This window comes from Orbicella franksi, chromosome 13 (genome assembly GCF_964199315.1).
Source record: "Orbicella franksi chromosome 13, jaOrbFran1.1, whole genome shotgun sequence".
In the NCBI taxonomy this organism is placed as follows: Eukaryota; Metazoa; Cnidaria; class Anthozoa; order Scleractinia; family Merulinidae; genus Orbicella; species Orbicella franksi.
Window position 1 is genome coordinate 16,038,649 of NC_138157.1, and position 9,666 is coordinate 16,048,314.

The following is a 9,666-nucleotide window of genomic DNA, read 5'->3' on the forward strand; positions in this document are numbered from 1 at the left end:
TAAATTTGTAGAAAATTTTGTCGGGTGGCCTTGATTGGAGTAGTCGCACCGTAAGTAACTCTCCTCTAATAGCACCGTAAAAATAACGAAACGATGGGAATTAATTACAGCTGGTTTTTATTGTTGATAAAGGTAAATTAACCACTGTAGCGAGCTAGTAAAGCTTATATTTCGAGCGTATCTCTTCATCGCTTTGCTTCGAATCTTGATCTTACTCTAAGTCTCAAAGTTCATGTGTTACTAATCGTACCAAGAGCATTTATTTATTTATTTATTTATTTATTTATTTTATTTAACATTTCTTTATACACGGTTAAAAATCATCAGGTAATACTAATATTTAAAGTTATATATATATAGAAAAAAAAATGCGTCGCTCGCTCAAATTGAATCACGCTGTCAGTATACAAATGAGTGTCAACTGAGCCAGGCATACTCAAATTGAACAACAACAACAACAGCGTCGATTGCTCTCAATTAGTGCATGACAGACAGACAGACTCCTTTAAAAACTCGAAGAGTATAGCCTTTCAAAAAGTACAGTGGCTGCCCTCTTTTCTTGATAGTGATCTTGTTAACGGGAACATTAGCCTTCTCGGTTCACTCATCACTTTCAGATTATAGCACTCAACTTTGTCGCAGTATTTCCCTGCTTGTAGATCCCAATCTGACATGGCCCCACCAGGCACCAATAAAGTTTCATTAACTAGCACCATACTCCCTTCGAGAACGTGCCAAGCTGGCTATGAACTGCCACTCTAATCCGTCACAAAAACGGAGCTTTTTGAAAACGTTCTTCAAACCGGAGGAATTTGAAAAAGCCGGCTTTTTGTTTTAGTGTGGACGAGAAACATTTTGGAAACGAAGCTTTTCGAAAGCAATGAAGCTACAATGATAATATGATTTTCCTCTCCGAGTTTTCCTCAAGCACAAATCCAAAATGACCGGTGATTGTTGCGTTTTCAATTTCTCCGGCGTAGTTTGGACGGAAAACATGCATTTGGTGCGTTTTCAGGGTGAAAACGCCGTTTTCAAATTTCTCCGGGGTAGTGTGGACAGGGTCTTTTTGAGGTATATTTTACATTTGCCACTGGTAATTACAATTAGAAAATAAACCAATCAAATAACAGCACTGGAGCACGCGGTGCCTGATCACAAAACTTTGAAAATTCAAAATGCAAATTATACATGTGCTAGAACATTCCCGGCGTTGCGTTCAAATTTAAACCAGCAGATAGCTACCTTTGCTGTCGCCCATTGCTTACAGAAAAACGTTTTGCGTTTTGGTTTGGTCTGCAATTATCCGTTCATTTGGAACCGTTAAGCCGGAAACAAGTGCTTGGAGTAAGAGCTTTTCTTCAAGCAAAGCTTGTAAGCACGTGCTCCAGATACAGCAAAGATTTCACTGTGCATTCTCTGCAAATGGTTTTAGAGTCCTCGGATATGAAGGTACGAACTGTACTCAAAATTTTTTTGTATTTTTTGTACACGTACGTACAAAGTTTATTAGAAAATGTTAGTCAACAATTAACGCTAGTCAAGTGTTAGTTATTTCTTGTTTTATAGTTTTCCTCACAGTAGTTAGGGCTCTGTTAAGTTGACTTCAGACGGACATTTCTGCCCCGGTCAGTTCGTCTCAAATTCTTTAGTATTTGTTGGCTTTATTTGTCATACACGCTCAGAATCGGTCCTTATTCTTAACATGAAGGTCATTCATCGTAAAGCTATCAATAGAATATTGGTAACATTGAATTGTACCGAGCCTCTATTAAATTTAATACTACCGAATGATGTCAGCGTGTCGACTGTTCTTATGTAATAAACAATAAAGTGTTGTGATGTGTTTATTGTCAAAAATTCAGATGCGATTTCTCTGACCTCTTCTCTGCAAGACGAAAAAGATTGCATGCGAATCCCTTCATGCTTACAGTGCAGGTGAGAACAACAAAGTGCAAATTATTCGCCTAATTGCTATTTTGTATTTTTTTTTTTTTTTATTTCCAGGAAAAGAGAGAAAGATAAAACGGAGATATTATTGGAAACATCCACGATAAGATCTCTGCAGGTAGACTTTACATTTCCTGTTCCATGATCAGAATTTCAATTCTCCGCTCTGATTTCTATACATATCTTTTTATGCCAGTTTTGAGATCTTGATGGGAGTATCAAAAGACGTTTTACAAATTAAATGCCTGTTCTTTGTTTGACAAGCTATTGGTGTCGTGATACGGACAAATCGGACCTTGATCAGGTCATAATATAAACAAAAGACTTTAAGTTAAGTGGTGCGGTCAAGGAATGGCTTCTTTTTAAACCAAAATCATGCTAACCAATCAGAACACGCTTTAAGGTGGCTCAGAGTCGTTTCCAGCACTTTCCAAGACTATAACCATTATAACCCCTCTTTATCACTTAATACTGCGCTCATGGTATCAAAAAACTGCCCAATCATTAGTGAACACGCTGTCATCATTTTCGTGACTCGGTAGGGTATCGTAGCAACAGTATGACCAGCTAAAAACACCCTTAATTACAGCTTTAAGGGCTTATAATTCAAAAACAGCAGGGAAAAACTTTTTTTATGCTATCAAATTTTGATTAGCAGGATAAGACGCAACTTTTGGCAAAGTTTTTTAAAAACATTTGTACATGGGGTTCAGAGCCACCTTAAAGTTCTGAAAATTTGCGACTCGAAATAACGTTGTATCCGGAATGTTTCTGTTAACTGGAAGATATGCATATTGTTTGTTCTTTTAGAAAGGATGTCATGACTTGCGTTGCTTATGTATTCTCTGTAGATTGGTAGCGCTGCGCTGAGTCGCCTGATGAATTATATCATGTGATGTGAAGACTGCAGGAGACCAGAACAAGTTTTGCTGAAAGGCAGATAAATGTTGGTGAGTAAGTTCTCGGGTTTTTTTTTTTTTTTTGGTGTAATTTATACAGTAGAACGGTTATATCTCCCATAACCAGAGGACTGTGAACTGAATCAGCTGAGGTGTTTTTTTCCTCGTAGAGTTTCATTCTCCTAATTGTGAATGCATGTGAATCGTTGTTTATTTATTTGCCGGTGATGGGAAATTGTCGCCAGAAAAAAACTCCTTCCAATTACCATGTACTCACATTGCGGCCAAAATAATACCCAAACAAACAAACAAGCAAGGAATAGCACCCTTATTTCCCAATTGGAAAGATTTCTAACAAAAATGTAAAACGAATTTGTGCAGCAAATTAATTCTAATTCGGTATTAACAGTCAGCTTTTATTCGTCTTGAATAACATTATCGCTTATTTATTGCCAAATATCAGAGTGAGATGTCTGTATATCATTATACTTAATTGTGAATACGAGTTCTTTTACACTCTCCTTCACCAACAGATAGAGTGAGGCTCCCAAATTATATTCTCTATTTTCCAATTCCCCATAATTCACTCTGTTTTCCCCCAAACATTTGCACAAACTATCGCTGTGAAATGCTCTTGGGAATTTGCAGACCTCCTAAGAGCATTTCACAACAATAGTTTATGGAAAATTTTGAGCGCAAACAGTTTGAAATATGGGGAATTGGAAAATAGAGAATGCATATAAGTTAATAAAGATGGTGAATTTTAAGCTCGGTAATGAAATGTGAAGGTGAATTAATCAACATGACACGAGCGTGGGACAAAGAAAAATTCTGAGTCCCCGACAGGAATCGAACCCATGACCTCCCGAACACCGGGCGGGCGCTCTATCCACTGAGCTACGAGAACTCATGGAGAGCAAGGTCATTTAAAGTTCACCATCTTTATTAACTTATCACTACTCACGATGAATTCGATAGCGTTGATCCTAGCAGTATGCAGGACACCTATCATATATGAACTCAGTTAAATGACCTTGCTCTCCATGAGTTCTCGTAGCTCAGTGGATAGAGCGCCCGCCCGGTGTTCGGGAGGTCATGGGTTCGATTCCTGTCGGGGACTCAGAATTTTTCTTTGTCCCACGCTCGTGTCATGTTGATTAATTCACCTTCACATTTCATCACCGAGCTTAAAATTCACCATCTTTATTAACTTATCACTACTCACGATGAATTCGATAGCGTTGATCCTAGCAGTATGCAGGACACCTATCATATATGAACTCAGTTAAATGACCTTGCTCTCCATGAGTTCTCGTAGCTCAGTGGATAGAGCGCCCGCCCGGTGTTCGGAAGGTCATGGGTTCGATTCCTGTCGGGGACTCAGAATTTTTCTTTGTCCCACGCTCGTGTCATGTTGATTAATTCACCTTCACATAGAGAATGCATAATTACGTATAGGGTTATACGGAAGTTTTGTTTAGATCATTACCTTCGAGAAGCGTTGTCCAAAATTTCTGTGTAAAAACCAAAACCTAGTCGCAATTTTCGTTGACGTGAAATCTGGTAGGAACGCTCCACTCGAGATTGGTTGACCTTGAATGACCTTCAGTAGGCTTTGTTCACAATAGCCGCCATTTTGGCTTCACTTTATTATGCAAATTAATTAACATGTGATTTTCGTTGGGCAAAACAATCCGGTATATATTGAATTTATTTCGAAATTTCAACTTGTTTGTTCCCTTTCAAATTAAGATTTTCAGGCTCCTTTAAGATAATAAATTTAAAGATGCTTTCAACGACGCCTTTGCCAGATTGAAAAAACGTGATCGTCTCCTCAAAAAAGCCAAACGCTCAAACGTTCCTGATGACTGGTTAGCCTTGAGGAGCGCCAAAAACAAAGTCACCGAGGCAATTAGAACTGCCAAGAGAAATTTCTTCCATGAATCATTCAGGGAAAACCAAAACAATCCAAAGAAAATCTGGTCCGCGCTCAAAGATCTTTCCGGACAACTAAACACTAGAGGTGTGACCTATTTAGAAGAAAACAAGACCACGCAAATCAACGATGACGACTTAATTGCCGAAGTGCTAAACAAACATTTTACGGGCTTAGCTGAAAGTCTCTCAGACAAAACTGCCGCTGAGTTTAACCCAGCGACCCTGATATCTTTTGTCAACAAACGCAAGACCTCAAATGCCGTGCATGCTTTTCCTCCTATCACGCCGAACCAGACCAAACGACTTATTGAAGCTATCCCTCCAAGCAAAGCGACTGGTGTGGATGGCGTGAGTGCCCGCATATTGAAGATAGCAGCTCCGGCAATAGCACCATCACTGGCCAAACTCATAAACATCTATATTGCTAGTGGCACTTTTCCGACAGCGTGGAAACAGGCTAAGGTGACGCCAATACACAAGCAGAAGAGCAAGTCTGACAAAAACAACTACAGGCCGATCTCAGTCCTTCCTGTACTTTCAAAATTGTTCGAGAGACATTTGCACAACTCTCTATCTACTTTTCTCAAGGACAATAACCTCCTATATTCATTGCAATCTGCCTTTAGGAAACACCACTCGACTGAGACAGCCTTAATAGACATTGTCGACCGAATGCTGTTAAATCTTGATGACAACCGGATAAATGGCTTAGTTTTCGCCGACTTCCAGAAGGCCTTCGATCTTGTTAACCATGAGATATTGATTGAAAAACTGCGCATTTATGGTCTAGAGGACAACAGCCTGGTCCTTGTGCGTTCATTCCTTCAAAACCGAACGCAGCGCACGGTTATCCGGAGTGCACAATCCTCGCCCCAGGCTTTGACGCACGGAGTACCACAGGGATCCGTACTCTCTCCTCTTCTTTTCCTAGTGCATATAAACGACCTCCCGGAGGCAGTATCGCAGCCCACTACTGTGGACATCTTCGCAGATGACACGACTCTGAGCTCACACTCACCTTACACAAATACCCCTGGACTTTGTTCCAGACTATGTCAAAGTACTGTAGAACTGGAAAAATGGACAGGCAATAACCGGTTTAAGCTGAACATGGGCAAAACAAAAACTATGTTCGTAACCGGTACTAGACTGCGTGCAAAGATGGACCACTGCGACCAGATGGAAATCCGTTCCAGCACGGGAGATGTATTGGAAACTACTACAAGCTATAAACTACTTGGAGTATATATTGACCCGGACCTTTCTTTTAACGAGCATGTTGAACATTTATGTAAGAAACTTACTAAGCGCATCGGTATCTTGAGATCAATTAGGCATTATTTACCTTTAAATGAGCGTATACTCTTCTACAATGCAACCATAAAGCCCCTTTTTCTGTATGGCGGAGCAGTCTGGAGTATAACATCTAAAGCAAATATCAGACGAGTCTTTCGACTGCAAAAGAGAGCGGCCAGGGTAATACTGGATGTTAAAACAGCAAGGGATGAACGAACTGTTGACTTATTTAACAAGTTGGACTGGTTACCCTTCTATGAAGAAATCAAAGTTAATAAGCTATGCCTTATCTTTAAATGTCTACATGGTCAATGCCCAGAATACATATCTAGTAAGTTGATACGTGTGAGTGACATATCCGTAAGATCCTCGCGTTATAGTCACATCACGCTACGATGCCCTAAGAGCAACAGAACGACAGAAGGAGGAAGAACTTTTGCTTCTACATCAACTTCACTATGGAATTCCCTACCTCCTGACATAAGATCCCGTGATAGCATTAATGTTTTTAAAGAGAAATGCGTCAAGCTTATAAAGAAGGGGTATGCAAATATTGAACATTTCACAATTTCTTAGTGTCCTCTAACTCTTTGTATCGCATGCACCAACAAGATTTTAGTCCATTTTATTGATGTTAGTAATTTTACCCGTTTTATACTTATTATTATTCATAGTTAGATATTTTTAAAATCATTGTGATTTATATTTTAATTGTTTAAGGGAGGGCCACGAGTTTATCAGTCAATGGCTGTAAAGTGTTTTTACCCTCATTAAATAAAGTTACTTACTTACTTACTTACTTACTTACTTACTTACTTACTTACTTGCTTGCTTACTTGCTTACTTGCTTGCTTCCTTGCTTACTTGCTTACTTACTTGCTTACTTGCTTACTTGCTTACTTGCTTACTTGCTTACTTGCTTACTTGCTTACTTGCTTACTTGCTTACTTACTTACTTGCTTACTTACTTACTGTAAGCCACCTTTCGTCAACTGTTCGTAATTGCTCGTTGTCCGGTTTTGTAAATACCGAGGTCCTTATTGATTTGGACAAGCTGATTTTCCAGCCTTTGTCAGCAAACCCAAACCCACTTTAATTTGCAGCTATCGTGAACGCGGTGTACAAACTTAAGTATTTTCACTCGAGCCATTTACAGAAAATCATTTTCGATATTATTTTGTTACTAAATTTTATTGTTATAACTCCCATCTTAACATTTTTTTTCTCATTTGAACAATGCAGTACTTAAAGAATACACAGGTAATTAATTGCTGACTTGAATATTCTCTATTTTGCGTTACAGTTGCTCAGCTGCGGGCTAGATTCTCATGGATGACGTTGATTCTTTTGGATTGTCATGGAAGCTCTTGGACTCCTTTGGATTTTCGTGGACGATAGATGCCTGTTAACATGAAGTGGATTACGAATCATGCTCGTATGGTGTCTGGTCTCAGAACGACGTTAGGTAAAGAGCAATTGTTTTCACTGCAACTGTTTGTAAAACATTTGAGACTTTCAGTTTCTAAGAAATTCAGTTTCTAAAACGAATATCAAAACGTTGAGCCCAAAAGTGGCCTGATAATCTTCAGTAATGTCTTGATTTGTCACCAAAATTCTCAGAAGTGACAAAGAACTGTATGAAGCTAGAAAGGAACTTTTTTAGAATTGGGTTTTTGGGGTTGGACCAAAAGGATGCTTGAGAATTACATAGAACCGGACCCATGTTATTGAGGTAGAAATTAATTTTCGTTTGTCGACTTTGCAATTAAATTGGAATCTTTTAGTGGCAGAATCGACTTCAAATGTTTTGAAAATCTCGCCTTAGTCTAGTTTCTTATCAAATTACTTATCGAGCGAAATATATTTTAACTGGAATCTCAAAAAAGGTATGAAATTTTAGCGTTGTAGAGACTGCTACTAAATTCCAAGTAATACGAACAGTATTTCCTTGTAACTTGTCTCGCAGCAATATTGTGCTGTACGTTGACAAGTGTGTTGCCTGTATTACCGCCTGTGTTGTATATTACAGCAATATGTTGCACCAAGGAGAACTCGCCGAGTGTCTTCTTCGCGTGACATGTTACCGCAACTTGCAACACAGCTGGTAATACGCGTGACAGCACTCTTCGACTTACAACGCGGTATTATTGTGAGACAAGTTGCAAGGAAAATTTTACCCGTATTACTAAGTTTTTAAGCAAATCAACAGCAGATTTCTAGTTACAAATTACATTTTGACGGGCTTAATATTACATTTTACAATTTTATCTTAAATAACACTGGTCTAATTCTGTTTATGCGTTGGAAGTTTTCCAACTTTTGGGTTTAATTTCGTTTTAAACCGATTCTAGTTTTTAGAAAGCCATCGGCCAGTCTTAAATTTTCTGTGAAACATTGTTTTTCATACTTAGCTCCGAGTAAAGTTATTTTTTGTTCGTTGATAAGCTTTGGGCGCAATTTTATTTTGAATTGATATGTGGTTATAGTGGATATTAGTTTAAGCGGAGAGATTTTTGCTAAGAATATATTTCGTATACAATTTTGTTCAACACTATTTTTTATTTACGATGAGGATGTCTTGTACTTAGTTTTGATAATGCAATATCTTGTAAACACACTTGAGTTGTTTTAGTTGTTTTAATATTTGTTATTGGGCTTTGTAATTAAAGACTTGTCATACCTGAAATGTTGTAAACTATTGTTATAACTTTTATATCAACACTTTATTCAGTGGAAGAAATAAAGAAACCATTGTTATCAACAAATGAGTCTTGCTTCATTTGAAACTAACAAATAAAAACAATGAAAATAAGAAACAAAATATTGCGCTTTTAAAAGAGGCCTGGAAACTAGTCGAAATGTAGGCTATCTCTTTTACTAGTTTTTGACTATGTAGGGTTGCCGACGCGGAAAAACGTTCTGCACTTTTAAACAGGGTCTAGTAACAAGTCAAAATAAAGGTTGGCTTTTGATGGGCTAAATCTGATTGCAAACTGCACGGATTTTTCCCGCTGAAAGACATAGTTTATTTTTTGACAAATTTCTAGACCCCATTTAAAAGCGCAGACTTTTTTCCCGCCAAAAGACTTAGTTTATTTTTGAAAGATATCTAGGCGCCGTTTAAAAGCGCACACTATTTTCCCGCCAAAAGACCTAGTTTTGTTTCGTCTACGAAAGCTTCGTCTAAACTCGCAGACTTCTTCCGGCCAAAAGACTTGGATTTTTTTTTTCGACAACGAAAGCTTCGTCTGAAAGCGCAAACTGTTTCTCGCCAGAAGCTATAGCATTTTTGGAAAACAACTTGACCCCATTTAAAAGCGCGTCTTTCGAGCTAAAAGACTCGTACATAGAGCGTTCACATTCTTTATTAACTATCTTTGCGTGGATACGCATAGGAAAATTCAACGCAAAGAGCTTGTGCCTTCGCTATGTAGCATCTTCAGTGGTGATTCAACAGAGTGATAGCATTCTTTCACTGCTGAAAAAAGAAGAACAACATATTAGTCAACCTGAATACTAAATAATTATAACGCTGTTGTAGACTAAAACGTAAAACTCAACTGAAAATTGATGCTCAGATGACAAA

At 38.3% G+C, this 9,666-nt stretch overlaps 1 protein-coding gene and 1 long non-coding RNA gene across 2 annotated transcripts in view; both read left to right on the forward strand.

The window, feature by feature from the left end:
• LOC145464767 (uncharacterized) overlaps window positions 1-1,074 on the forward strand; it is a 57,517-nt gene extending 56,443 nt beyond the window's left edge. Inside the window, exon 3 of the transcript XR_014041454.1 lies at window positions 918-1,074. The gene's annotated coding sequence lies outside the window, so the exon portion shown is untranslated. The remainder of the gene's footprint in view (window positions 1-917) is intronic.
• Window positions 1,075-1,224: 150 nt separating this feature from the next.
• On the forward strand, window positions 1,225-8,845 carry LOC145466277 (uncharacterized). Its single transcript, XR_014041857.1, has 4 exons — window positions 1,225-1,449; window positions 2,005-2,065; window positions 2,799-2,897; window positions 7,384-8,845. It is a non-coding gene; the product is annotated as an uncharacterized LOC145466277 (long non-coding RNA).
• The last annotated feature ends 821 nt before the right edge of the window (window positions 8,846-9,666 follow it).